This window comes from Mesoplodon mirus, assembly GCF_964341445.2.
Source record: "Mesoplodon mirus genome assembly, chromosome: 6".
Lineage (NCBI taxonomy): Eukaryota > Metazoa > Chordata > Mammalia > Artiodactyla > Ziphiidae > Mesoplodon > Mesoplodon mirus.
In genome coordinates this window covers 131,965,261-131,993,197 of record NC_138982.1, presented here as the reverse complement: position 1 = coordinate 131,993,197, position 27,937 = coordinate 131,965,261, and the positions used below count along the sequence as shown (strand labels likewise).

The window sequence follows — 27,937 nt, the reverse complement described above, 5'->3', positions numbered from 1 at the left end:
AAAGATTCTTGATATGATTTAAATTTTCATAAATGTACTGAGGCTTGATTTGTGTCCCAAGTGTGATGTATCCTGGAGAAGGTTCCATGCGCACTTGAGAAGAAAGTGTATTCTGTTGCTTTCCAATGAAATGTGCTATAAATATCAGTTAAGTCTGTCTGGTCTAATGTGTCATTTAAGGCTTGTGTTTCCTTATTGATATTTTGTCTAGATGATCTGTCCATAAGTGTTAGTGGGGTGTTAAAGTCTCCAATTATTATTGTGTTTAGATTTCCCCTTTTACGGCTCTTAGCAGTTGCCTTAAATATTGAGGTGCTCCTATGTTGAGTGCATATATATTTACAATTGTTATATCTTCATGGATTGATCCTGTGATCATTATGTAGTGTCCTTCCTTGTCTCCTGTAACTATCTTTATTTTAAAGTCTATTTTTTCTGATATGATTGTTTCTACTCCAGGCTTTTTTTTTTTTTTGATTTCCATTTGAATGGAATTTTTTTTCCATACCCTCACATTCAGTCTGTTTGTGTCTCTATATCTGAAGTGGGTTTCTTGTAGACATCATATATATGGGTCCTGTTTTTGTATCCATTCAGCCAGTCTATGTCACTTGGTTGGAGCAATTAAACCATTTACATTTAAGATAATTATCAATATATATGTTCATATTGTCATTTTCTTAATTGTTTTGGGTTTGTTTTTTGTAGGTCATTTTTCTTCCCATCCTCTTTTGTTCTCTTCTCTTGTGGTTTGATGACCATCTTTAGTGCTGTGTTTGGGTAGCTTTTCTTTTTGTGTGTATATCAATTGTAATTTTTTGGTTTGCCTTTCCCATGAGGTTTTGATATGGCAGTTCTTTTTTTTTTAACTTATTTATTGGAGTGCAATTGCTTTATAATGGTGTCTTAGTTTCTGCTTTATAACAAAGTGAATCAGCTATACATATACATATATCCCCATATCTCCTCCCTCTTGCATCTCCCTCCCAACTTCCCTATCCCACCCCTCTAGGTGGTCACTAAGCACTGTGTTGATTTCCCTGTGCTATGTGGCTGCTTTCCACTACCTATTTTACATTTGGTAGTGTATATATGCCAATGCCACTCTCTCACTTCATCTCAACTTACACTTCCCCCTCCCCTTGTCCTATAGTCCATTTCCTATGTCTGCCTCTTTATCCCTGTCCTGCCCCTAGGTTCTTCAGAACCTTTTTTTTATATACAATTCATATATATGTATTAGCATATGATATTTGTTTTTATCTTTCTGACTGACTTCAATCTGTATTACAGACTCTAAGTCCATCGACCTCAATACAAATAACATAATTTCCTTTATTTTTATGGCTGAATAATATACCATTGTATAAATGTGCCACATCTTCTTTATCCATTCATCTGTCAATGGACACTTAGGTTGCTTCAATGTCCTGGTTATTGTAAATAGAGCTGCAGTGAACATTGTGGTACATGACTCTTTTGGAATTATGGTTTGCTGGGTCATATGGTATTTCTATTTTTTGTTTTTAAGGTACCTCTGTACTGTTCTCCATAGTGGCTGTATCAATTTACATTCCCACCAAGAGTGCAAGAAGGTTCCTTTTTCTCCACACCCTCTCCAGCATTTACTCTGTAGATATTTTGATGATGACCATTCTGCCCAGTGTGAGGTGATACCACATTATATTTTTGATTTACATTTCTCTAATGATTAGTGATGTTGAGCATTCTTTCATGTTTGTTGACAAACTGTTTACCTTCTTTGGAGAAATGTCTATTTAGGTCTTCTGCTAATTTTTGGATTGGGTTGTTTGTTTTTTTTATAATGAGCTGCATGAGCTGCTCATAAATTTTGGAATTAATCCTTTGTCAGTTGCTTCGTTTGCAAATATTTTCTCACATTCTGAGGGTTGTCTTTTGGTCTTGTTTATGGTTTCTTTGCTGTGCAAAAGTTTTTAAGTTTCATTAGTTCCCATTTGTTTATTTTTGTTTTTATTTCCATTTCTCTAGGAGCAGGGTCAAACAGGATCTTGCTGTGATTTATGTCATAGAGTATTCTGCTTATGTTTTCTTCTAAGAGTTTGATAGTTTCTGGCCTTCCATTTAGGTCTTTAATCCATTTTGAGTTTTTTTTTTGTGTATGGTGTTAGGGAGTGTTCTAATTTCATTCTTTTACATGTAGCTGTCCAGTTTTCCCAAAACCACTTATTTAAGAGGCTGACTTTTCTCCATTGTATATACTTGCCCCCTTTATCAAAGGTAAGGTGACCATATGTGTGGGGGTTTATCTCTGAGCATTCCATCCTGTTCCATTGATCTATATTTCTGGTTTTGTGCCAGTTCCATAATCTCTTGATTACTGTAGCTTTGTAGTAGGGTGTGAAATCAGGGGGTTTGATTCGTCCAGCTATATTTTTCTTTCTCAAGATTGATTTGGCTATTCAGGTCTCTTGTGTTTCCATATAAATTGTGGAATTTTTGGTCTAGTTCTGTGAAAAAGGCCATTGGAAGTTTGATAGGGATTGCATTGTATCTGTAGATTGCTTTGGGTAGTAGAGTCATTTTCACAATGTTGATTCTTCCAATCCAAGAACATGGTATATCTCTCCATCTATTTGTATCATCTTTAATTTCTTTCATCACTGTCTTATAGTTTTCTGCATAGAGGTCTTAGGAGGTCTTATTCTTTTTGTTGCAATGGTAAATGGGAGTGTTTCCTTAATTTCCCTTTCAAATTTTCCAACATTAATGTACAGGAATGCAAGAGATTTCTATGCATTAATTTTGTATCCTGCTACTTTACCAAATTCATTGATTAGCTGTAGTAGTTTTCTGGTAGCATCTTTAGGATTCTGTCTATATAGTGACATGTCATCTGCAAACAGTGACAGCTTTACTTCTTCTTTTCTGATTTGGATTCCCTTTGTTTCTTTTTCTTCTCTGATTGTTGTGGCTAAAACTTCCAAAACAATGTTAAATAATAGTGGTGAAAGTAGGCAACCTTGTCTTGTTTCTGATCTTAGTGGAAATGTTTTCAGTTTTTCACCATTGAGAATGATATTGGCAATGGGTTTGTCATATATGGCCTTTATTATGTTGCGGTAAGTTCCCTCCATGCATACTTTCTACAGGATTTTTATCATAAATGGATGTTGAATTTTGTCAATGTTGTTTTCTACATCTATTGAGATGATCATATGGTTTTTCTCCTTCAATTTGTTAATACGGCATGTCACATTGATTGATTTTCATATATTAAAGAATCCTTGCATTCCTGGGATAAACCACACTTGATCATGGTGTATGATCTTTTAATGTACTGTTGGATTCTGTTTGCTAGTATTCAGTTGAGGATTTTTGCATCTATGTTTATCAGTGATATTAGCCTGTAGGTTTTTTTTTTGTGACATTGTTGTCTGGTTTTGGTATCAGGGTGATGACAGCCTCATAGAATGAGTTTGGGAGTGTTCCTCCCTCTGCTATATTTTGGAACTGTTTGAGAAGGATAGGAGTTAGCTCTTCTTTAATTGTTTAATAGAATTCGCCTGTGAAGCCATCTGGTTTTGGGCTTTTACTTGTTGGAAGATTTTTAATTGCAGTTTCAATTTCAGTGCTTGTTTTTGGTGTGTCCAAGTTTTCTATTTCTTCCTGGTTCAGTCTCCAAAGGTCATGCTTTTCTAAGAATTTGTTCATTTCTTTGAGGCTGTCCATTTTATTGGCATAAAATTTTTTGTAGTAATCTCTCATGTTCCTTTGTATTTCTTCAGTGCCAGTTGTTACTTCTCCTTTTTCATTTCTCATTCTATTAATTTGAGTCTTCCCCCTTTTTTTCTTGATGAGTCTGGCTAATGGTTTATCAATTTTGTTTATCACGTCAAAGAACCAACTTTTAGATTTATTGATATGGTATAATTTCCTCCATTTCTTTTTCATTCATTTCTGATCTGATATTTATATTTCTTTCCTTTTGCTAACTTTAGGGGTTTTTTGTTCTTCTTTCTCTAATTGCTTTATGTATAAAGATATGTTGTTTATTTGAGATGTTTCTTGTTTCTTCAGGTAGGATTGTATTGCTATAAACTTCCCTCTTAAACTGCTTTTGCTTCATCCCATAGTTTTGGGGTCGTCGTGTTTTCATTGTCATTTGTTTCTAGGTATTTTTTGATTTCCTCTTTGATTTCTTCAGTGATCTCTGGATTCTTAATTAATGTACTGTTTATCCTCCATGTGTTTGTATTTTTTACAGTTTATTTTTCCTATAATTTATATGGAGTCTCATAGCATTGTGGTTGGAAAAGATACTTGATATGATTTCAAGTTACTTAAATTTTCCAAGGCTTGATTTGTGACCCAAGATATGATCTATCCTGGAGAATGTTCCATGAGCACTTGAGAAGAAAATATATTCTGTTATTTTTGGATGAAATGTCCTATAAATATCAATTAAGTCCATCCTGTTTAATGTGTCATTTAAAGCTGTGTTTCCTTATTGATTTTCATTTTGGATGATCTCTCCATTGGTTAATGTAGGGCATTAAAGTCCCCTACTATTATTGTGTTGCTCTCAATTTACCCTTTTATGGCTGTTAACATTTGCCTTATGTATTGAGGTGCTTCTATTTTGGTGCATAAATATTAACAATTGTTTTATCTTCCTCTTGGGTTGATCCCTTGGTCATTATGTAGTGTCCTTCTTTGTCTCTTGTAATAGTCTTTATTTTAAAGGCTATTTTGTCTGATATGAGAATTGCTACTTCAGCTTTCTTTTGATATCCATTTGCATGGAACATCTTTTTCCATCCCCTCACTTTCACTCTGTATGTGTCCCTAGGTCAGAAGTGGGTCTCCTGTAGACAGCGTATATACGGGTCTTGTTTTTGTATCCATTCATCCAGTCTATGTCTTTTGGTTGAAGCATTTAAACCATTTACATTTAAAGTAATTATCTATATGTATGTTCCTATTCTCATTTTAATTGTTTAATTGTTTTGGGTTTGTTATTGTAGGTTTTTTCCTTCCCTTGTGTTTCCTGCCTAGAGAAGTTCCTTTAGCATTTGTTGGAAGTCTGGTTTGTTGGTGCTGAATTCCGTTAGCTTTTGCTTGTCTGTAAAAGTTTTAATTTCTCCATCGAATCTGAATGCGATTCTTGCTGAGTAGAGTAATCTTGGTTTTAGGCTTTTTCCTTTCATCGCTTTAAATATGTCCTTCCACTCCCTTCTGGCTTTCAGAGTTTCTGCCGAAAGATCAGCTGTTAACCTTATGGGGATTCCCTTGTGTGTTATTTGTTGCTTTTTTTTTTTGTTCTTGTTGTTGTTGTTGTTGCTTTTCCCTTACTGCTTTTAATATGTTTCCTTTGTATTTAATTTTTGAAAGTTTGATTAATGTGTCTTGGCATGTTTCTCCTTGGCTTTATCCTCTATGGGACTCTCTGTGCTTCCTGGGCTTCAATGACTATTTCCTTTCCCATATTAAGGAAGTTTTCAACTATAATCTCTTCAAATATTTTCTCAGTCCCTTTCTTTTTCTTTCTTCTTCCTGTACCCCTATAATTCTAATGTTGGTGCATTTAATGTTGTCCCAGAAGTCTCTGAGACTCTCTTCAATTCTTTTCATCCTATTTTCTTTATTCTGCCCTGTGGTAGTTATTTTCATTACTTTATCTTCCAGGTCACTTATCTGTTCTTCTGCCTCAGTTATTCTGCTATTGACTCCTTCTAGAGAATTTTTAATTTCATTTATTCTGTTGTTCATCATTGTTTGCTCTTTAGTTCTTTTAGGTCCTTGTTAAACTTTTCTTGTTTTCTCCATTCTATTTCCAAGATTTTGGGTCATTTTTACTATCATTACTCTGAATTCTTTTTCCAGTAGACTGCCTATTTCCTGTTCATTTATTTGGTCTGATGGGTTTTTACTTTGCTCCTTTATCTGCTATATGATTCTAGGTCTTCTCATTTTGCTTAACATACTGTATTTGAGGGTCTCCTATTCACAGGCTGCAAGTTCCTAGTTCCCATTGTTTTTGATATCTGCCCCCACTGGATAAGGTTAGTTCAGTGGGTTGAGTAAGCTTCTTGGTGGAGGGGACAGGTGCCTGTGTTCTGGTGTATGAGGCTGGATCTTGTTTTCTCATGGGCAGGACCGTGTCCTGTTGGGATGTTTTGGGGTATCTGTGAATGTATTACAAATTTACACAGACTCTCTGCTAATGAGTGTGGTTGTTTCCTGATTTGCTAGTTGTTTGGCATAGGATGTCCAGCACTTTACTTGCTGGTCGTTGATGGAGCTGGGTCTTAGCTTTGAGATAGTGATCTCTGGGAGAGTTTTCACCATTTGATATTACATGGAGCTGGGAGTCTCTGGTGGACCAGTGTCCTGAACTCAGCTTTCCCATCTCAGAGGCTCAGGCCTGACACCCGGCCAGAGCTCCAAGATACTGTCAGCCACGTGGCTCAGAAGAAAAGTGAGATGAAAAAATGAAAGAAAAAATAAAATAAAATAAGTTACTAAAATAAAAATTTTAAAGATATATTGTTAAAAATAAAAAAAATTAAAAATAATAAAAAGAAAGAAAGAGAGCATCCAAACCAAAAATCATATCCACCAGTCATAACAAGCACTTAAAAACTGTACCAAAAAAAGAACAGACAGAACCCTTGAACAAATTGTAAAACTAAAGCTATACAGACAAAATTACACAAAGAAACATACACATACACACTCACAAATAGAGAAAAATGGGAATATATATATATATATATATATATATATATATATATATATATATATATAGTTTTTTTAAAGAGGAAGAGAGCAACCAAATCAATAAACAAATCTACCAAAGATAACAAGCTCTAACTGGTAAACTAAGATAAACATAATACCAAAAACCAATTAGATACAGAAAGCAAACCCCAAGGGCACAGTTGCTCCCAAAGTATACCGCCTCAATTTTTTGATGATTCTTTGTCTACTTAGGTATTCCACAGATGCAGGGTACATCAAGTTGATTGTGGAGATTTAATCTGCTGCTCCTGATGCTGCTGGGAGAAATTTCCCTTTCTCTACTTTGTTTTCACAGCTCCTGGGTTTCAGCTTTGGATTTGGCCCTGCCTCTTCATGTAGGTCACCTTCGGGCATCTTTTCTCCTCCCAGACAGGACGGGGTTAAAATAAGAGCTGATTAGGGGGCTCTGGCTCACTCAGGCCATGGGAAGGAAGGGGTATGGAATGCCAGATGAGCCTGTGACAGCAGAAGCCAGCATGACGTTGCAAGAGCCTGAGGTGCACCATGTGTTCTCCTCGGGAAGTTGTCCCTGGTTCACGGCACCCTGGCAGTGGCAGGCTGCACAGTTTCCCAGGAAGGGAAGTGTGGATAGTGACCTGTGCTTGCACACAGGCTTCCTGGTGGCTGCAGCACCCTTACCATTTCATGCCCGCCTCTGGTGTCTGCCCTGATAGTCATGGCTTGCACCCGTCTCTGGAGCTTGTTTAGGCGGTGCTCTGAATCCCCTCTCTTTGCACACTCAAAAACAATTGTCTCTTGCCTCTTAGGCAGGTCTAGACTTTTTCCCAGACTCTCTCCTGGCTAGCTGTGCTGAACTAGCCCCCTCCAGGCTGTGTCCACGCAGCCCACCCCAGTCCTCTCCCTGGGATCCAACCTCCAAAGCCTGAGCCTCAGCTCCCAGCCCTCACCCACCCTAGCAGGTGAGCAGAGAAGCCTCTCAGGCTGGTGAGTACTGGTCGGTACTGATCCTCTGTGCAGGAATCTCTCTGCTTTGCTCTACACCCCTGTTACTGCACTCTCCTCCATGGCTCCTAAGCTTCCCCTCCATCCACTCTCCCACCCACCTACACCCCGTCTCCATCAGTGAAGGGTCTTCCTAGTGTGTGGAAACTTTTCCTCCTTCACAGCTCACTCTCAGAGGTGCAGGTCTCATCCTTATTCTTTTGTCTCTGTTTTTTTCTTTTTTTTATTTTGCCCAACCTAGGTATGTGCAGAGTTTCCTGTCTTTTGTGAAGTCTGAGGTCTTCTGCCAGAATTCAGTAGGTGTTCTGTAGGAGTTGTTCCACATGTAGATTTATTTCTGATGTATTTGTGGAAGGTGATCTCCAAGTCTTAATCCTCCGCCATCTTGAAGTTCCCTCTAGCAGTCTTTATATATACAAGGTTGTTTTAAGTTGCTGATCTCTTAATTTCAAATGCAATTCCCATTTCCTGCATTTGCACTCTCCTCATGGTTGCTGGTTTTGATATCATATTTGGATGATATGTACAAAGTCATAAGTAGGATGACTTCCTACTTTTACTGTATATTTCCCTGTACAGATGAGCTTTCCCATTTGTGATTTTCTAGTTTCTAGTTGTGGCCCCTTCCCACCCCACCCTCCTGCCTAGAGAAGTTCCTTTAGCATTTGAGTCAAAGCTGGTTTGGTGTTGAATTCTCTTAGCTTTTGCTTGCCTGTGAAGATATTAATTTCTCCACTGAATCTGAATGAGAACCTTGCTGGGTAGAGTATTCTTGGTTGTAGATTTTTCCCTTTCATCACTTTAAATATATCATGCTACTCCCTTCTGGCCTGCAGAATTTCTGTTGAAAAATCAGCTGATAACCTTATGGGAATTCCCTTGTATATTACTTGTTGTTTTTCCCTTGTTGCTTTTAATATTTTTTCTTTGTATTTACTTTTGTTAGTTTGATTAATATGTGTTTCAGTGTGTTTCTCCTTGGGTTTATTCTGTATGGGACTCTCTGAACTTCCTGGACTTGGGTGATTATTTCCTTTCCCATGTTAGGAAAGTTTTCAAATATAATCTCTTCAAATATTTTCTCAGTCCCTTCCTCTTCTCTTCTTCTTCTGGAACTCCTGTAATGTGAATGCTGGTGCATTTCATGCTATCCAAGAAGTATCTGATACTGTCCTCATTTCTTTTCATTCTTTTTCTTTATTCTGTTCTGCAGCAGTGATTTCTACCACTCTGTCTTCCAGCTCACTTACTCATTATTCTGCCTCAGTTATTCTGCTATTGATTCCTTCTAGTTTTTTTTTTCAGTTATTATGCTCTTCATCTCTGTTTGCTTGTTCTTTAAGTCTTCTATCTCTATGCTAAACATTTCTTGTATCTTCTTGGTCTATGCCTCTATTTTTTTTCTGAGATTTTTAAATTATCTTTACTATCATTACTGTGAATTCTTTTTAGGTAGATTGCCTGTCTCTTCTTCATTTAGTTGTTCTTGTATGTCTTTATCTTGCTTCTTCATCTGCAATACATTTCTCTGTTATCTTATTTTCTCTAATTTACTGTGTTTGTGGTTTCCTTTCTGAAGGCTGCAGGATCGTACTACCTTTCGCTTCTGGTGTCTGCCCCTGGTGGATGAGGATGGTCCATGGGCTTGTGCAGGTTTCCTGGTGGCAGGGACTGGTGCCTGCCCTCTCATAGGTGGAGCTGGGTCTTGTCTCGTTAGTGGGCAGGGCCATGTCAAGGGGTGTGTTTTGGGGTGTCTGTGAGCTTAGTACAACTGTAGGTAGCCTGTATGCTCATGGGTGGGACTGTGTTCCTGTCTTGCTGGTTGTTTGGCCTGAGGCATTTCAACACTGGGGCTACAGGCTGTTGGGTGGGGCCAGGAATTAGTGCCAATATGTGGACCTCTGGGAGAGCTCATGCATATTAATATTCCCTGGGACTTCCACTACCAGTGTCCTTGCCCCTACAGTGAACTACAGCCAACCCTTGAAACCCCAGGAGAACCTCCAATATCCCTAAGTAAGTCTAGCTCATGTTACTATGGAGGTAGTTCTTTGAGCTGGGTCCTAATGTGCATGAGACCTTGTGTGTGCCTTCCAAGAGTGGAGTTTCTGTTTCTCCCAGCCCTGTGGAACTCCTTCACTCAAGCCCTGATGGCCTTCAAGGCTAAATGCTCTGGGGGGCGGTTCTTCCTCTCAATGTCAGACCCTCAGACTGTCTTGGAGAGCTATTTTTATGTGGGAACATTTCTGTGTAGCCTGAGTGGGTTTCTTTTATTTATTTATTTATTTATTTATTTTGGTCTGATGCTATTTTTAGTATGGATGACTGCCACCTCTTTCCTCAGTGTATGCTGGCCATTATCCCCTTGATAGGGTGTTTGACTATTGTTGTGGTGACCAGAGCCCTAGATATTGAGCAAGGCCTCCCCTCCCCAGGGTCTGCTCCCTAGTTGTTGGAGTAGAGGTCCCCAGATCTGTTTTTAGCTATGTTTCTGATCTGTGGTATGAGGTAGGTGGGATTGGAGCACTCCCACTGTGAGAGAAGCCAATGCCTATTCCTCCTCTGGAGATGTCCACCTGTGAGTGTGTTCTGTTGTGTCACCTTTCCCCTGTTGTGCAGACTCACAAAGTACACTGTTGTAGGCATTGCTCTTGGTCCCACTTTAACACTAGGTAGGCCAGCTATTGGCCCTAGTGACTCTCACTCATTGTTTTCACCAGCCCAGCACAGATTCACTGAAGTCAGGTCCTAGGACTGCAGTAGTTGTGCACCTGGACCCACTGTGGTAACTATGGAAGAAGCTCAGACTCTGGCTTGGCCCAACCCACAAGTGTATGTGCCCACAAAGCCCACAGCTGCTAAAGCCAGACCTGTCTCAGCTGCAGGATAACTTGTTGTCTGTTTGGTAGTTCCACAGGCTCTGAGTTTATGAAGCTGTCACTGGAGATGTAAATCCATGGTTCATGCAGCCGTGAGGAGAGATTTCATCTCTTCTTCCTTAACCACATGGCCCCTGGGCTCAGCTGCTGTTTCAGCCCCATCTCTGTGTGTGGGCCACCTACTGGCATTTGCTCCTGAGGCTGCCAGAGCACACAAGCCTGCCAAGAAGGGACCAGAGCAGTGATTGGGGCATACAGGCCTGCCCAGCAATGTTAGCTTTTCTAATCAGTAAACCTGTGTACAAAGTTTAGAATGCTCAGTTTAACTAGCTTCTTCATCAGAAAACAAAACAATCTGTAAAAACAAAATTTCACTTGAGCTATAATTTTCAGTGATAAAATTAGTGGAAAAACATGAAATGGGCTTTTAGCCTATTTTTAATTCTTTTTAAAATCAAATATGATCAAAGGTGCATTTTTGTTATAGGAACTTAGGTTTTTACATAAAAATGTTTCTGAGCTAGGAATTTCTGTATTTTTTTTTAAGGGTAGCACATCAAGTATACTAAAATTTCAGTTTCTCTCTATTATGGTAATCTTGGGAATAATCATATAAATAATCAAATATGTAAACAAAACTAAAATGATCCTTTACTTTGTAAGGATTTATAATTTAAATTGTTAATACTTTCTGGAGCTAGGATTAAATTTCACATTTACAGAATGAGGTGAAGAGCCTTTTCTCATCTCTGGACACAGCACACAGTCACTGAGGGCTGTGGCTTCAGTTCAACAACCTTAGCCATGGGTTGAAAGTAAACACGGAACATAAAAACTCATGGGTACAGAAGATAAAGGGTAGTTCTGATAAATAATCCTGCTCAAACAAAAGAAAAATGCTAAGAAACCAAATTATTGATTATCTCTCACCCTAGAGATGAAGAATTAGATGTCTTTTATCTACCTGACTGGTCACCACATAATCAGAACAAAAAGTCAGATTCCCAATTGTTGTTGCTGCCAATGGAGAACACCTTGTGCAAATCAGATTCACATACAAGTAGGGCCTTTGCCTATGTTCTTAATTCCCACTAGTCCCTAGACCTGGTCATGGCCCAAACTGGGAGGTTCTGAGACACAAAAGACTCCCCTGACTATGCACTGGAGATGGCACTGGGGCGATGGCCCAGTGGTGTAGGACTAGATGTGGACCTACTTGTCCTTGCAGCCAGTTTTGGAAGAGAAATAGCTCAAACTACGAGTTAAGCAAGATATTTTCAGTCTGACATACTTGAGGAAAAAATCAGATTCAAAACATAGAATCAGAAGAAAAGAAACTGGAAAAAAAATAAAAACAAAACAGAAACAGGGAAAAGCACAGTCTTTCCAATTCTCAAAAAAGAAGTCTCTGGAGAGGAGCTACAAGATGGCGGAAGAGTAAGACACGGAGATCACCTTCCTCTCCACAAATACATCAGAAATACATCTACATGTGGAACAGTTCCTACAGAACACCTACTGAACGCTGGCAGAAGACCTCAGCCTTCCCCAAAAGCAAAAAAAACCCCATGTACCTGGGTAGGGCAAAAGAAAAAAAAGAATAAACAGAGACAAAAGGATAGGGACGGGACCTGCACCAGTGAGAGGGAGCCATGAAGGAGGAAAGGTTTCCACCCACTAGGAAGCCCCTTTGCAGGCGGAGGCTGTGGGTGGCGGAGGTGGGGAGCTTCGGAGCCGTGGAGGAGAGTGCAGCCTCAGGGGTGCGGAGGGAAAAGCAGAGATATTCCCACACAGAGGACCGGTGCTGACCAGCACTCACCAGCCCGAGAGGCTTGTCTGATCCTCTGCCAGGGTGGGCGGGGTCTGGAAGCTGAGGCTCAGGCTTTGGTCGGATCCCAGGGAGAGGACTGGGGTTGGCGGCATGAACACAGCCTAAAGGGGCAAATGCACCACAGCTAGCCGGGAGGGAGTTGGGGAAAAATTCTGGAGCTGCCAAAGAGGCAAGAGACTTTTTCTTGCCTCTCTGTTTCCTGGTGCACGAGTAGAGGAGATTAACAGCGCTGCTTAAAGGAGCTCCAGGGATGGGCGCAAGCCGTGGCAATCAGCACAGACCCCAGAGATGGGCATAGGATGCTAAGGCTGCTGCTGCCACCACCAAGAAGCCTGTGTGCAAGCACAGGTAACTCTTCACACCACCCCTCCTGGGAACCTGTGCAGTCCGCCACTGCCAGGGTCCCGTGATCCAGGAACAACTTCCCCGGGAGAACACACAGTGTGCCTCAGGCAGTTGCAATGTCACACTGGCCTCTGATGCCACAGGCTCACCCCGCATCCGTACCCCTCCCTCCCCCCCTGGCCTGAGTGAGTCAGAGCCCCCGAAGCAGCTGCACCTTTAACCTCGTTCTGTCTGAGAGAAGAACAGACGCCCTCAGGTGACCTACATACAGAGGTGGGTCCAAATCCAAAGCTAGACCACAGGAGTTGTTTGAACCAAAAAAGAAAGGGAAATCTCTCCCAGCAGCTTCAGGAGCAAAGGGTTAAAACTCCACAGTCAACTTGATATACCCTGCATCTGTGAAATACCTGAATAGTCAACGAATCATGCCAAATTGAGGATGTGGACTTTGGGAGCAAAGATATATATATATATATATATTTCCTTCCCTTTTTCACTTTTTGTGAGTGTGTATATGTATGTTTCTGTGTATGATTTGTCTGTATAACTTTGCTTTTACCATTTGTTCTAGGGTTATATCTGTCCTTTTATTATTATTACTTTTTAAAATTTTTTTCTTAATAATTATTTTTTATTTTAATAACTATTTTATTTTATATTATTTTACTTTATCTTCTTTCTTTCTTTCCTTCTTTCTTCCTTTCTTTCTGTTTTTTCTCCCTTTTATTCTGAGCTGTGGGGATGAAAGTCTCTTGGTGCTCCAGCCAGGTGCCAGGGTTGTGACTCTGAAGTGGGAGAGCCAAGTTCAGGACACTGGTCCACAAGAGACCTCCCATCACCACATAATATCAACTGGCGAAAATCTCCCAGAGATCTCCATCTCAATGCCAAGACCCAGCTTCACTCAACGACCAGCAAGCTACACTGCTGGACACCCTATGCCAAACAACTAGCAAGACAGGAACACAACACCATCCATTAACAGAGAGGTGGCCTAAAATCATAATAAGGCCACAGACACCCTCAAAACACACCAACAAAAGAGGACCTGCCCATCAGAAACACAAGATCAAGCCTCATCTGCCAGAACACAGACACTAGTCCCCTCCACCAAGAAACCTACACAACCCACTGAACCAAACTTATCCACTGGGGACAGACACCAAAAACAATGGGAACTACGAACCTGAAGCCTGTGAAAAGGAGACCCCAAATACAGTAAGTTAAGCAAAATGAGAAGATGGAAAAACACACAGCAAATGAAGGAGCAAGGTAAAAACCCACCAGAACTAACAAATGAAGAGGAAATAAGCACTTTACCTGAAAAAGAATTCAGAATAATTATAGTAAAGATGATCCAAAATCTTGGAAATAGAATGGAGAAAATACAAGAAACGTTTAACAAGGACCTAGAAGAACTAAAGAGCAAACAAACAGTGATGAACAACACAATAAATGAAATTTAAAATTCTCTAGAAGGGATCAATAGCAGAATAACTGAGGTAGAACAATAGATAAGTGACCTGGAAGATAAAATAGTGGAAATAACTACCACAGAACAGAAAAGAAAAAAGAATGAAAAGAATTGAGGACAGCCTCAGAGACCTCTGGGACAACATTAAATGCACCAACATTAGAATTATAGGGGTTCCAGAAGAAGAAGAGAATAATAAAGGAACTGAGAAAATATTTGAAGTGATTATTGTTGAAAACTTCCCTAATATAGGAAAGGAAATAGATAATCAAGTCCGGGAATCACAGAGAGTCCCATGCAGGATAAATCCTAGGAGAAACATGGCAAGACACATATTAATCAAACTATCAAAAATTAAATACGGGCTTCCCTGATGGCGCAGTGGTTGGGGGTCCGCCTGCCGATGCTGGGGGCGGGGGTTCGTGCCCCAGTCTGGGAGGATCCCATATGCCACAGAGTGGCTGGGCTCGTGAGCCATAGCCACTGGGCCCGTGCGTCCGGGGCCTGTGCTCCATGATGGGAGAGGCCACAGAGGTGAGAGGCCCGCGTATCGAAAAAAAAAAAAAATTAAATACAAAAAAAAATATTAAAAGCAACAAAAGAAAAACAACAAATAGCACATAAGGGAATCCCCATAAGGTTAACAGCTGAGTTTTCAGCAGAAATTCTGCAAGCCAGAAGGGAGTGGCAGGACATATTTAAAGTAATGAAGGAGGAAATCCTACAAACAAGATTACTCTACACAGCAAGGATCTCATTAAGATTTGATGGAGATATTAAAATCTTTACAGACAAGCAAAAGCTAAGAGAATTCAGCACTACAAAACCAGCTCCACAAAAAATGCTAAAGGAACTTCTCTAGGCAGGAAACACAAGAGGAGGAAAAGATCTCCAATAACAAACCCAAAACAATTAAGAAAATGGGAATAGGAACATACATATCGATAATTACCTTAAATGTAAATGGATTAAATGCTCCAACCAAAAGACATAGACTGGCTCAATGGATACAAAAACAAAACCCATATATATGCTATCTACAAGAGACCCACTTCAGACTTAGGGACACACAGAGATTGAAAGTGAGGGGATGGAAAAGATATTCTATGCAAATGACAATCAAAAGAAAGCTGGAGTAGAAATTCTTATATCATACAAAATAGACTTTAAAATAAGGACTATTACAAGAGTCAAAGTAGGACACTACATAATGATCAAGGGATTGATGCAAGAAGAAGATATAACAATTGTAAATATTTATGCACCCAACATAGGAGCACCTCAATACATAGGGCAAATACTAACAGTAATAAAAGGGGAAATTGACAGTAACACAATATAGTATAGAACTTTAATGCTCCACTTTCACCAATGGACAGATCATACAAAATGAAATTAAATAAGAAAATACAAGCTTTAAATGATACATTAAACACAATGGATTTAATTGATATTTATAGGACATTCCATTCGAAAACAACAGAATACACATTCTTCTCAAGTGCTCATGAAACATTCTCCAGGGTAGATCATATCTTGGGTCAAAAATCAAACCTTGGTGAATTTAAGGAATTTGAAATCATATCAAGTATTTTTCTAACCAAAACGCTATGAGACTCGATATCAATTACAGGAAAAAAATCTGTAGAAAATACAAACACATGGAGGCTAAAGAATACACTACTTTATAACCAAGAGATAACTGAATAAATCAAAGAGGAAATCAAAAAATTCCTAGAAATAAATGACAATGAAAACACGATGACTCAAAACCTATGGGATGCAGCAGAAGCAGTTCTAACAGGGAAGTTTAGAGCAATACAATACTACCTTAAGAAACAAGAAACATCTCAAATAAACAACCTAAACTTACACCTAAAACAATTAGAGAAAGAAGAACAAACATACCCCAAAGTTAGCAGAAGGAAAGAAATCATAAAGATCAGATCAGAAATAAATGAAAAAGAAATGAAGGAAATGATAGCAAAGGTAAATAAAACTAAAAGTTGGTTCTTTGACAAGAAACACAAAATTGATAAACCATTAGCCAGACTCATCAAGAAAAAAAGAGAGGGGCTTCCCTGGTGGCGCAGTGGTTGAGAGTCTGCCTGCCAATGCAGGGGACGTGGGTTCGTTCCCTGGTCCAGGAAGATCCCACATGCCATGGAGCGGCTGGGACCGTGAGCCATGGCCACTGAGCCTGCACAGCTGGAGAATGTGCTCTGCAATGGGAGAGGCCACAACAGTGAGAGGCCCACGTACCGCAAAAAAAAAAAAAAAAAAAAAAAAAAAAAAAAAAAGGAGAAGACTCAAATCAATAGAATGACAAATGAAAAAGGAAAAGTAACAACTGGCACTGAAGAAATAGAAAGGAACATGAGAGATTATTACAAGCAACTTTAGGCCAATAAAATGGACAACCTCAAAGAAATGAACAAATTCTTAGAAAAGCACAGCTTTTGGAGACTGAACCAGGAAGAAATAGAAAATATGAACAGACCAAAAACAAGCACTGAAATTGAAACTGCGGTTAAAAATCTTCCAACAAACAAAAGCCCAGGACAAGATGGCTTCACAGGTGAATTCTATCAAACCTTTAGAGAAGAGCTAACACCTATCCTTCTCAAACTCCTCCAAAATATAGCAGAGGGAGGAACACTCCGAAACTCAGTCTATGAGGCCACCATCACCCTGATACCAAAACCAGACAAAGATGTCACAAAGAAAGAAAATAGGCCAATATCACTGATGAACATAGATGCAAAAATCCTCAACAAAATACTAGCAAACAGAATGCAACAGCACATTAAAAGGATCGTACACTGTAATCAAGAGGGATTTATCCCAGGAATGCAAGGATTCATCAATATATGCAAATCAATCAATGTGATACACCATATTAACAAATTGAAGGAGAAAAATCATACAATCATCTCAATAGATGCAGAGAAAGCTCTTGACAAAATTCAACACCGGTTTATGATAAAAACCCTCCAGAAAGTAGGCATTGAGGGAACTTTCCTAAACATAATAAAGGCCATATATGACAAACCCACAGCCAGCATAGTCTTCAGTGGTGAAAAACTGCAATTATTTCCAGTAAGATCAGGAACAAGACAAGGTTGTCCACTCTCACCACTATTATTCAACATAGTTTTAGAAGTTTTAGCCACAGCAGTCAGAGAAGAAAAAAAGTAAAGGGAATCCAAATCAAAAAAGAAATAAAACTGTCACTGTTTGCAGATGACATGATACTATACATAGAGAATCCTATAGATGTTACCAGAAAACTACTAGAGCTAATCAGTTAACTAGGTAAGGTAGCAGGATACAAATTTAATGCACAGAAATCTCTAGCATTCCTATACACTAATGATGAAAAAGCTGAAAGTGAAATTAAGAAAACACTGCCATTTACCATTGCAACAAAAAGAATAAAATAGGAATAAACCTACCTAAGGAGACAAACGACGTGTATGCAGAAAATTATAAGACACTGATGAAAGAAATTAAAGATGATACAAATAGATGGAGAGATATACCATGTTTTTGGTTTGGAAGAATCAACATTGTGAAAATGACTCTACTACACAAAGCAATCTACAGATTCAATTCAATCCCTGTCAAACTACCACTGGCATTTTTCACAGAACTAGAACAAAAAATTTCACAATTTGTATGGAAACACAAAAAACCCTGAATAGCCAAAGCAATCTTTAGACTAAAAATGGAGCTGGAGGAATCAGGGTCCCTGACTTCAGACTATGCTACGAAGCTACAGTAATCAAGAAAGTATGATACTGGCACAAAAACAGAAATATATATCAATGGAACAGGATAGAAAGCCCAGAGATAAACCCATGCACATATGGTCACCTTATCTTTGATAAAGGAGGCAGGAATATACAATGGAGAAAAGGCAGCCTCTTCAATAATTGGTGCTGGGAAAACTGGACAGGTACATGTAGAAGTATGAAATTAGAACTCTCCCTAACACCATACACAAAAATAAACTCAAAATGGATTAAAGACCTAAATGGAAGGCCAGACACTAGAAAACTCTTAGAGGAAAACATAGGCAGAACGCTCTATGACATAAGTCACAGCAAGATGCTTTTTGACCCTGCTCCTAGAGAAATGGAAATAAAAACAAAAATAAATAAATGGGACCTAATGAAACTTAAAAGCTTTTGCACAGCAAAGGAAACCATAAACAAGACGAAAAGACAATCCTCAGAATGGGAGAAAATGTTTGCAAATGAAGCAAGTGAAAGAGGAATAACGTCCAAAATTTACAAGCAGCTCATGTAGCTCAATATAAAAAAATAAATAAATAAACAACCTAATCCAAAAATGAGCAGAAGACCTAAATAGACATTTCTCCAAAGAAGATACACAGATTGCCAACAGACACATGAAAGGATTCTCAACATCATTAATCATTAGAGAAATGCAAATCAAAACTACAATGAGATATCATCTCACACCGGTCAGAATGGCCATCATCAAAAAATCTGCAAACAATAAATGCTTGAGAGGATGTGGAGGAAAGAGAACCCCCTTGCACTCTTGGTGCGAATGTAAATTGATACAGCCACTATGGAGAACAGTATGGAGGTTCCTTAAAAAGCTAAAGGTAGAACTACCATATGACCCAGCAATCCCACTACTGAGCATATACCCTGAGAAAACCATAATTCAAAAAGTGTCATGTACCAAATTGTTCATTGCAGCTCTATTTACAATAGCCAGGACATAGAAGCAACCTAAGCATCCATCAACAGATGAATGCATAAACAAGATATGGCCTATAGGTACAATGGAATATTACTCAGCCATAAAAAGAAATGAAATTGAATTATTTGTAGTGAGGTGGATGGACCTAGAGTCTGTCATACAGAGTGATGTAAGTCAGAAAGGGAAAAACAAATACCATATGCTAACACATATATATGGAATCTAAGGAAAAAAAATGGTCATGAAGAACCTAGGGCCAAGATGAGAATAGGGCCAAGATGAGAATAAAGACACAGACCTACTAGGGAATGGACTTGAGGATATGGGGAGGGGGAAGGGTAAGCTGTGATAAAGTGAGAGAGTGGCATGGACATATATGCACTATGAAACTTAAAATAGATAGCTGGTGGGAAGCATCCACATAGCACAGGGAGATCAGCTTGGTGCTTTGTGACCAACTGGGGGGGGTGGATAAGCAGGGTGGGAGGGAGGGAGACGCAAGAGGGAAGAGATATGGGAACATATGTATATGTATAACTGATTCACTTTTTTATAGAGCAAAAACTAACACACCATTTTAAGGCAATTATACTCCAATAAAGATGTTATAAAAATGAAAAAGAAAAGTAGACTCCTAAAATGGTACAGATGAACTGGTTTGCAGGGCAGAAATAGAGACACAGATGTAGAGAACAAACGTATGGACACCAAGGGGGGAAAGGCAGGGGGGATGAATTGGGAGATTGGGATTGACATGTATACACTAATATGTATAAAATAGATGACTAATAAGAACCTGCTGTATAACAAAGAAATAAAATAAATTTCCAAAATTAAATAAATAAATCTGACTATTACAGGAGCCTAGAGTTAAATGCTAGCTACTTACTTCCTCAATTCTAAAATATATATATTTTATTTGGACCATAAATATCATCTTGGGAAAGAGCATACAAATGAAACATTAATGAAAACTTTTATTTTTCTTCTTTTATCTCCTAATTTTTTTTTTCTCTTGGCCATCAAATTATGTGTCTGATAAGAGAGAAGAAAGTCACACCATTTGACTCACTTGCTATTAAGCAGTTCTTGTCAAGAGGTCTAATACAGAGTAGAAATTAAAGCTATTTCCTAAAATAGGGACAATAGTTTAAGTATTGTTTTCAGTTAAGTATACTATAATTGTCCTCTGTGCAAATGCTTCTACATAAGGCAAGCAAATTATAATTATGACTAATATAATTATATATCATTATCTAAATTGTGTATGCTTCAGCCTTGGCCCAGAAAATGGATTCCTCTGGACCTTATTCTTCATATCCAGGAATTAGTCATTGTCTATTCACCCTGATCAATAATGCATTGGTGATTTCATAAAAGCTTATCAACAATTAGTTTTTGAAGAAAGAACATATACAAAATGTTCATCCAGGGTTGGGAGGAAGAAAGAGGTAATCGTGTCAGTTAGGGAAACCTGATTTCGAAGGTCAAAAGATATTTCAGTTCAGTAAAGGACCAGGCAGGGTGTCTTTGTAGATATTGAGGCAGGAAAAGAAGCATTGTTAGAGCATGAAAAGGGGACTTTTTACCACTTGGATGAGCAGGGAAGAGAAACGGGAAGTGGGAGTTACTCTGCACCAGTGATTGGAACACTAAATCCAAGAATAAAACCAGCACAACAGGATCCAAACAAAGGGACACAGTAGACACACTTAGTGGAAATAAAATTGGATTTCTGACCTGGGTTTTAAGACCTTGCTATGAGCTATATGCTACATCAAGAGATAAATGCTACCAATTTCTGTACATTTTCAGAGAGCTCCATAAACTCTGGACAATGTATCAAATTGACTCACAGCATGACCCCCACGAAGGAAAAGTTGCCTTTAGGAAAAAGCTTCCTGAAAATCCTATAGAACTTAATGGAGATAACTACTTCTTTCCAAACATATCAGGAAGAGGGTTAGAACTGCACATTTTTAGAAGCATGAAGAAGGGATTTGAAAACTGGCTTAGTTCAAACCCTTAACCCAGTAGAGGTTTCCACTGAACCAAAGTCATAGACAAATTGTTCTCCACTCTCAGTCAATGCTATAACCTGAATGCAGTAGTTTATTTAGCAGCTCTCAGTTAACCCATCAACCTATGAAGCCAGCCTTTGACTTTCAAAATAAAGAGGAGTGACCTGCATACAAAAAGTATGACTGAGGTATGATGAGGAGGAAAAGGAAATTGCAGTATCAGGAGGTGTACTTAAATATACACAAGAGGATGCTCCCTACTTTCCTTTGATATTTATTTATTTATTTATTTTTGTCCCAATGCAGAGAATGCGATTACCTATATCTCAGAAAGTGTAACAACAGGTGTTACTATTGACCATAAAAATATGCCTTCTTTTTTTTAAAGCTGGTGCTAATGTTTAGCATTATGGCTTCCATTGGCAATAACCTCTGAAAGCAAAGTTCTAGGATTTATAAAAAGCCTTTCTCTACATGTGTCACAGCACTCACATCTACTTTGACCATATAAGCTGCTTAGATGAGAGTTGTAATGTCATTTCCTGACATTAATTTGATTTAACTTCCAGTATTATCAAGTGATAAAGTGTACTTCTGTCATGATATCCATTCCATCTGAATGGTAGTTAGAAAATAGTTAGTTTTGTTCTAATTGTGTTGGTTCCTGACAAGTTGGTTCCATAACATATTCTTTATGTGAGAACTTTAATAGCAATGCTTTCATCAAGGAACTCTGTCCATCCTGCTGTGGAACTCATTCTATTAATACTTCATGGTGTACAAGTTGTTGGGACAGGAAAATGAAGGAACTATGCTGTCCCTATGTTCATACATAGACATGAGAATACATTTCCATAAATTTTGTTCTATGAGAACTACCTGCTACAAACCTTCTGCTTACAATCTTGACTTACTCTGAGTCATCCTCCTCAATCCTGACAAAATGATCTTCCTGTAATGCACACTTGACCATGACACTCCTAGGCTTGAAACACTCCAATGATCCCCAAATGTCTATAGAGCAAAGTCCAAGCACATTAGTATGATTCACAACACCACTATGAACAGAAACCTACTCTCCTTCCCAGGCTCATTTCTCATCATTCCTTACCTCACGTGATGGATCCATGGCAAACATAATTTATTTTGTGTTTCATGACTTTACTCAGTCTATGAGTCTTTGCTTGGTCAACTAACTTCTCATTCTTTGAGACTTCAGGCATTCTTTCCTCCAGGAACATGTCACTGGCTCTCTTTTTTTCCTTGCAGATGGGATAAGTACAATCCATACTTCTTTCTTTAGTTACTATGTGCGAATTTTTATCCTCACACTTGGGTGCTTCATTGAAATACATTAATGTGCTTTTTCTGACTAAACTATAAACCACTAGGTGTTGTATTCCCAGATACTTCCTGGCGCCAGGAAGATGAGATCCAGGATCACCAATGGTATAAGTCCCAGTTTTAGCAGTCAGGCAGAGAAAGCAAAGTTTCCCTTCCTCTGCCTCTTTGTTCCTTGTTTTATTCAGGCCCTCATTGCATTAGATAATGCCCACTAACACTGGAGAGGGCAATTGCTTTATTGATTCAAATGGAAACACCCTCACAGATGCATCTGGAGATAATGCTTAACCAGAAAACTGAGCATCCCATGACCCAGTCAAGTTGACACATAAAATTAACCATTACAACTGCAAATGTAAAGTCAAGTTTTAGACTCATTTATAGGTGACATAAACTCAGTATGTACTTTATGTGTTGAGGGAAATTGCATGAATATGAAATTGCATTTCAGGACAATGAATCTGATATTGCTTTGTAAAATGAAATACAGAAGAGACCAGAAAAAAACTACACATATGAGTACTGACATTGGAGGTAATAAAAACCAAATTCTAGAGTTATGAACGTGGGGAAGGAAAATAAGAGATAGTTATAAAAATAATCACTGTTAAACTTTTAAATGTATTCAATGTGTTAAGAATTGTGTTAAGTGCCATTTAAATCTCTCAAAAACCCTGCATGGATAAACACTGAAATCTGAGATAAACCAGATTCAGGTTAAATAACCTTCCTGAAGTCATACTTCAGAGATTTAAAAGCAGTTCTGTGATAAACTCATACTTTTTCCACTGCATTGCTTCTGCCTCTTGACCAAATGGGTAAATATATTCAACATACACACATGGTGTGAACACTGTGGATATAGTGTAGCTCTCAGGATCTTTTTCACATCTTACACATATCTGATGAATTTGGTAAAGTCAGGAGAGGGAAAATAGCTAAGTGTATACAAAGGACTGAGTTCTCTTTTATCTCATTTGTAAGTCAACTCAAATAGGCAAGCTTACCAAGAATCACCTAATGATTGAAGCTCAAGACCCTCTAGGGCCACTATTTTTTATTTAATGAAACTACCAAAGATCTCCAATGTCTGTTCTGTGAAGGGCAGACTACTGTGATTTTTAATTCCTCAAATGATGTTGATACATGTGGTGGGCTGAACAGTGGTTCCCCCCAAAGATATACATGTCCCAATCTCTGGAATTTGCAATTGTTGCCTTACATAACAACAACAGCAAAAAGATTGCATATGTGATTAAAGGAAGGATTTTTCTTTTTTCTTTCTTTTTTTTTTAAATTGGGGTATAGTTGCTTTACAATGTTGTGTTAGTTTCTACTGTACAACAAAGTGAATCAACTATGTATACATATATCCCTTCCCTCTTGGACCTCCTTCCCACCACTACCACCCACAATCCCACCCATCTAGGTCACCACAGAGCACCAGGTGAGCTCCCTGCGCTATACAGCAGGTTCCCACTAGCTATCTGTTTTACACATGGCAGTGCACATACATCAGTCCCAATCTCCCAATTCATCCCACCCCCTCCCTCTGTCCACACATCCATTCTCTATGTCTGTGTCTCTATTCCTGCCCTGCAAATAGATTCATCTATACCATTTTTCTAGATTCCACATATATGCATTAATATACGATATTTGGTTTTCTCTTTCTTACTTCACTCTGTGTGAGACAGTCCCTGCCTAGGTCCATCCACATCTCTAAAAATGACCCAATTTTTTTCCTTTTTATGGCTGAGTAATATTCCATTGTATATATGTACCACATCTTTTTATCCATTCATCTGTCGATGGACATTTTCTTTAAATAACAAACATTTATTTCTCACAGTTTTGGATGCTGGAAGTCTAAGATCAGGGTGCCAGAAATTTTGGGTTCTTGGTGAGAGCTCTCTTTCTGGTTTGCAGATGGCTGCCTTCTTGCTCTCACATGGCTGAGAGAGATCACCTCTCTCATATATCTTTTTGCCCCCATTTTTTGAGAAATAATTGTCATACATCACTGTGTAAGTTTAAGGAGAAGAGCATGGTGGCTTGATTTACAGATCTTATGAACTGATTACCACAGTAGATTCAGCTAACATCCATCTTTTTATGTTTTTATGACATTTAGCATTCTTTTTTCTCGACTCAAAGAACTCCCTTTAGCATTTCTTGTAAGGCAGTTCTAGTGGTAATGAACTTCCTCAGATTTTGTTTGCTCAGGAAAGTCTTTATTCCTCCCTTGTTTCTGAAGGACAGCTTCACCATGAATAGAATTCTTGGTTGACAGTTATTTTCTTTTAATATTTTGAATATTTCATTTTATTTTCTCTTGGCCTGAAAAGTTTCTCCTGAGAAATCCACCAATAGTCTTACAGGGTTTCCCTTGTGTGTAACTTCTCTCTTTCTCTTGTTGTTCTTAAAATTCTTTGAAAAGAAAAACACTAATTTGAAAAGATACATGCATGCCAATATTCATAGCAGCATTATTTACAGTAGCCAAGATAGAGAAATAACATAACAGTCCATTAACTGATGGATGGATAAAGAATATTATTCAGACATAAGAAAGAATGAAATCCTGCCATTTGCAACAGCATGAATGGACCTAGAGGGTGTTATGCTTAGTGAAATAAGTCAGACAGAGAAAGACAAATACTCTGCATTATCACTTATACGTGGAATCTAAAAAATAAAACAAATAATGTATATAACAAAACAGAAAGAGACTCACAAATATAAAGAACAAACTAGTGGTTATCAGTGGGGAAAGGGAAGGGAGAAGGGGTACGATAGGGGTATGGTATTAAGAGATATAAACTACTATGTTTAAAATAGATAAGTAGCAAGGATATATTGTACAGCACAGGGACATATAGCCGTTGTTTTGATATTACTTTAAATGGAGTATAATCTATAAAAATACTGAATCATTGTTGTACATCAGAAACTAGTATAATTTTGTAAATCAACAGTACTTCAACAAAAAATGAAAAATACAAATTCAATATAGTTATTTAATTCTTAAGTATAACTTGAACATAAGATAATGAAAGTTACCAATAAATAATAAACCATTCTGAAGAGAATCCTATTTCCAGGAGGAAGAAAATGAATATTGTTATTTTTTTGAATTGACAGCCTTATTGATCAAATTAGAGTACATTTATAGTGATTTATATACATCATTATTAAGTTCTTTGTATTGGTTGAGATCATGTTTGAAAAGATTGAATCAGTAAAAATGAGTGTTCTTAGAAAGTGTTTCATAAGTCATCTGCACTGTGTTTGGTATGAAAACTTTTGTAATTATTCAAATATTATTTTAAATCTTTGTGCTTTATGTTATCAGAACCACTAAAAGTATTGTCTTGAATGTATGTGTGTATATAACCATATTTTATATATATACTATAATATATATACAGACATATAATATAAAAAATCTATATTCCATAGTTATGTATCTATAAAATAAAACATTCTCTCTCATTAAAAAAAATCTTTTTTTTCTGACTTTTGACAATTTAATTATAATGAGTCCTATTTGGATTCAACCTATTTGGGGTCTTTTGAGCCTCATTTATCTGGATGTCCATTTTTCTCCCCAGGTTCAGGAAGTTTTCAGCCATTATTGCTTTAAATATACTTTTTGTCCCTTTCTCTTTCTGCTTACCTCCTGGGATTCCCATAGTGCAAATATTGTTTCTTTTCACTGTGTCCCATAATTCCCATAGGATTTCGTCACTTTTAAAAAATTCTTTTTGCTCCTCTGACTGGGTAATTTTGACTTTCCTATCTTACAGACCTTCCTTCTTCTGCATGGTCAAGTCTACTTATGAAACTACTGAATTCTTCAGTTCAGTTATCACATTTTTCAACTCTAGGATTTCTGTTTGGTTTTTTGTTTTGTTTGGATTTGTTCCTTTTTTTTTTGATAGTTGCTATTTCCTTATCATATTTCTCATTTTGTTCATGCATTGTTTTCCTAATTTCATTTAGTGTCTGTTCGTGTTTTCTTATAGTTTACTTAACTTGCTTAAGAGGATTATTCTGAATTCTTTGTCTGACAGTTCACAGATCCCCATTTTTTAGTTATTGGAGCTTTATTTGTTTCCTTTGCTGGTGTCATATTGATCTGATTTTTTGTGATACTTGATTCCTTACATTGGCATCCACACATTTGAGTATTTGGGTTCTTCTTCCAGACTTTACAAGTTTGCTTTGGCAAAAACAGTTTTTGACCAGTCAGCTTAGTTTAAATTTCTGGGTATGTCTTCTGGTAATGTCCTTGGGCAGGTGGGGCTGCTATTATGGTCTATTCTGAGGCAAAGCAAGAGTTCAAGCTCTAAGGACAAGGATGAGGATTGTGGCACTGTCTGGGAACAGTTGGATGGGACTTTTGGCTTGGTTTCCTACACAAGTAAGGCTACAGGATGGGCTCCATTGTTGCCTGGATTCTCTGGTAAGACTTACTAGAAGGTTGGGACTAGGTACTACATACAGTAGTAGATGGGGCTACAAATTAGCTTCCTTGCCCTGGCAGGACAGCACGATGAGACCCAGGGCCTGGGTTCCCCCTCATTATTTGGGGATTCAAAGAGTATGCACTGATTCCTTGGTCAGGTGAGGCCACCAGTTTTGCTCTGCAGACTGGGAAAGCCATAAACTCTGCTTTCTGTTCCAGTACCACTGTATGTAAGGCTGTTGGATGGGATATTTCTGTGTGCTCCAGTTCAGTTCCCTGTCCAGACAAGATAAAGGCTGTATTCAGCAATGAGTAGAGCTATGAATTAGATTCCTTGTCCAGGCACAGCAGGACAAGCAACTCTAAATCCAGTAAAGCTGTTTGTTGTCTTAACTGAAGCTGACCTACATTACAAGTTTCCTAACTGAACAGGGCCGCTGGCTTTGCTCTGAAAACTCTTGGCTCTGCTCACCTCTTTGTTCGTGTGCCACTGGATCACATAGCTTCCTGGAATTGTCTCCAGCCCTTCTGGTCAGATGGGGTCACAAGACAATCTTCACAGCAGGTGGGGCTGTGATTCAGCTCCTTGCCTGGATGTGGGCAAACCAGGCTTCAACGCTGGCAAAACTCCTCATTTGAGGATCTGAATCAAGTAGATCTATACTCTACCTAGTTCTCTGGTCAGAATGTACCTCCAACTAGATTTTCCAGGTAAGTAAAGCCTCTGGTTAGGATTACTACTTGGGAGCTGCAGGAATGAACTTGGTCTGCCAAGATCTGTGTGGTAGTCACTGCGAACACCTCCCCGCGACTCCATCACAGTCAGATTTCCAGTGGTCCAGCCCCACAGATTCCCCAACAATCCCTGAGGTGCGAGATCAGAGTAGGGGCTCCTGCAATGTTACCCACAACTCTGGGAGATCTGGTTTTCCTCTGGGTTCTCTTTTCCCCCTGGAGGAACCAGAAGCTCAGGGGAGACCTCTCTGTGTGCTGCTGTGCTGGCCTGGGAAAAGGGCAATGCCGTCAACGTGTAGCCACTTCTCTTACCTTCTAACGCAGTTTCTCTTGGTCTCTGTGGTGTGGGGGGAG

At 38.5% G+C, this 27,937-nt stretch overlaps 1 protein-coding gene across 12 annotated transcripts in view; it reads left to right on the top strand.

The window, feature by feature from the left end:
• GRIK1 (glutamate ionotropic receptor kainate type subunit 1) overlaps positions 1–27,937 on the top strand; it is a gene marked incomplete at both ends in the record, with an annotated part of 432,363 nt that overhangs the window by 348,254 nt on the left and 56,172 nt on the right. The gene's annotated exons all lie outside the window — the stretch shown is intronic.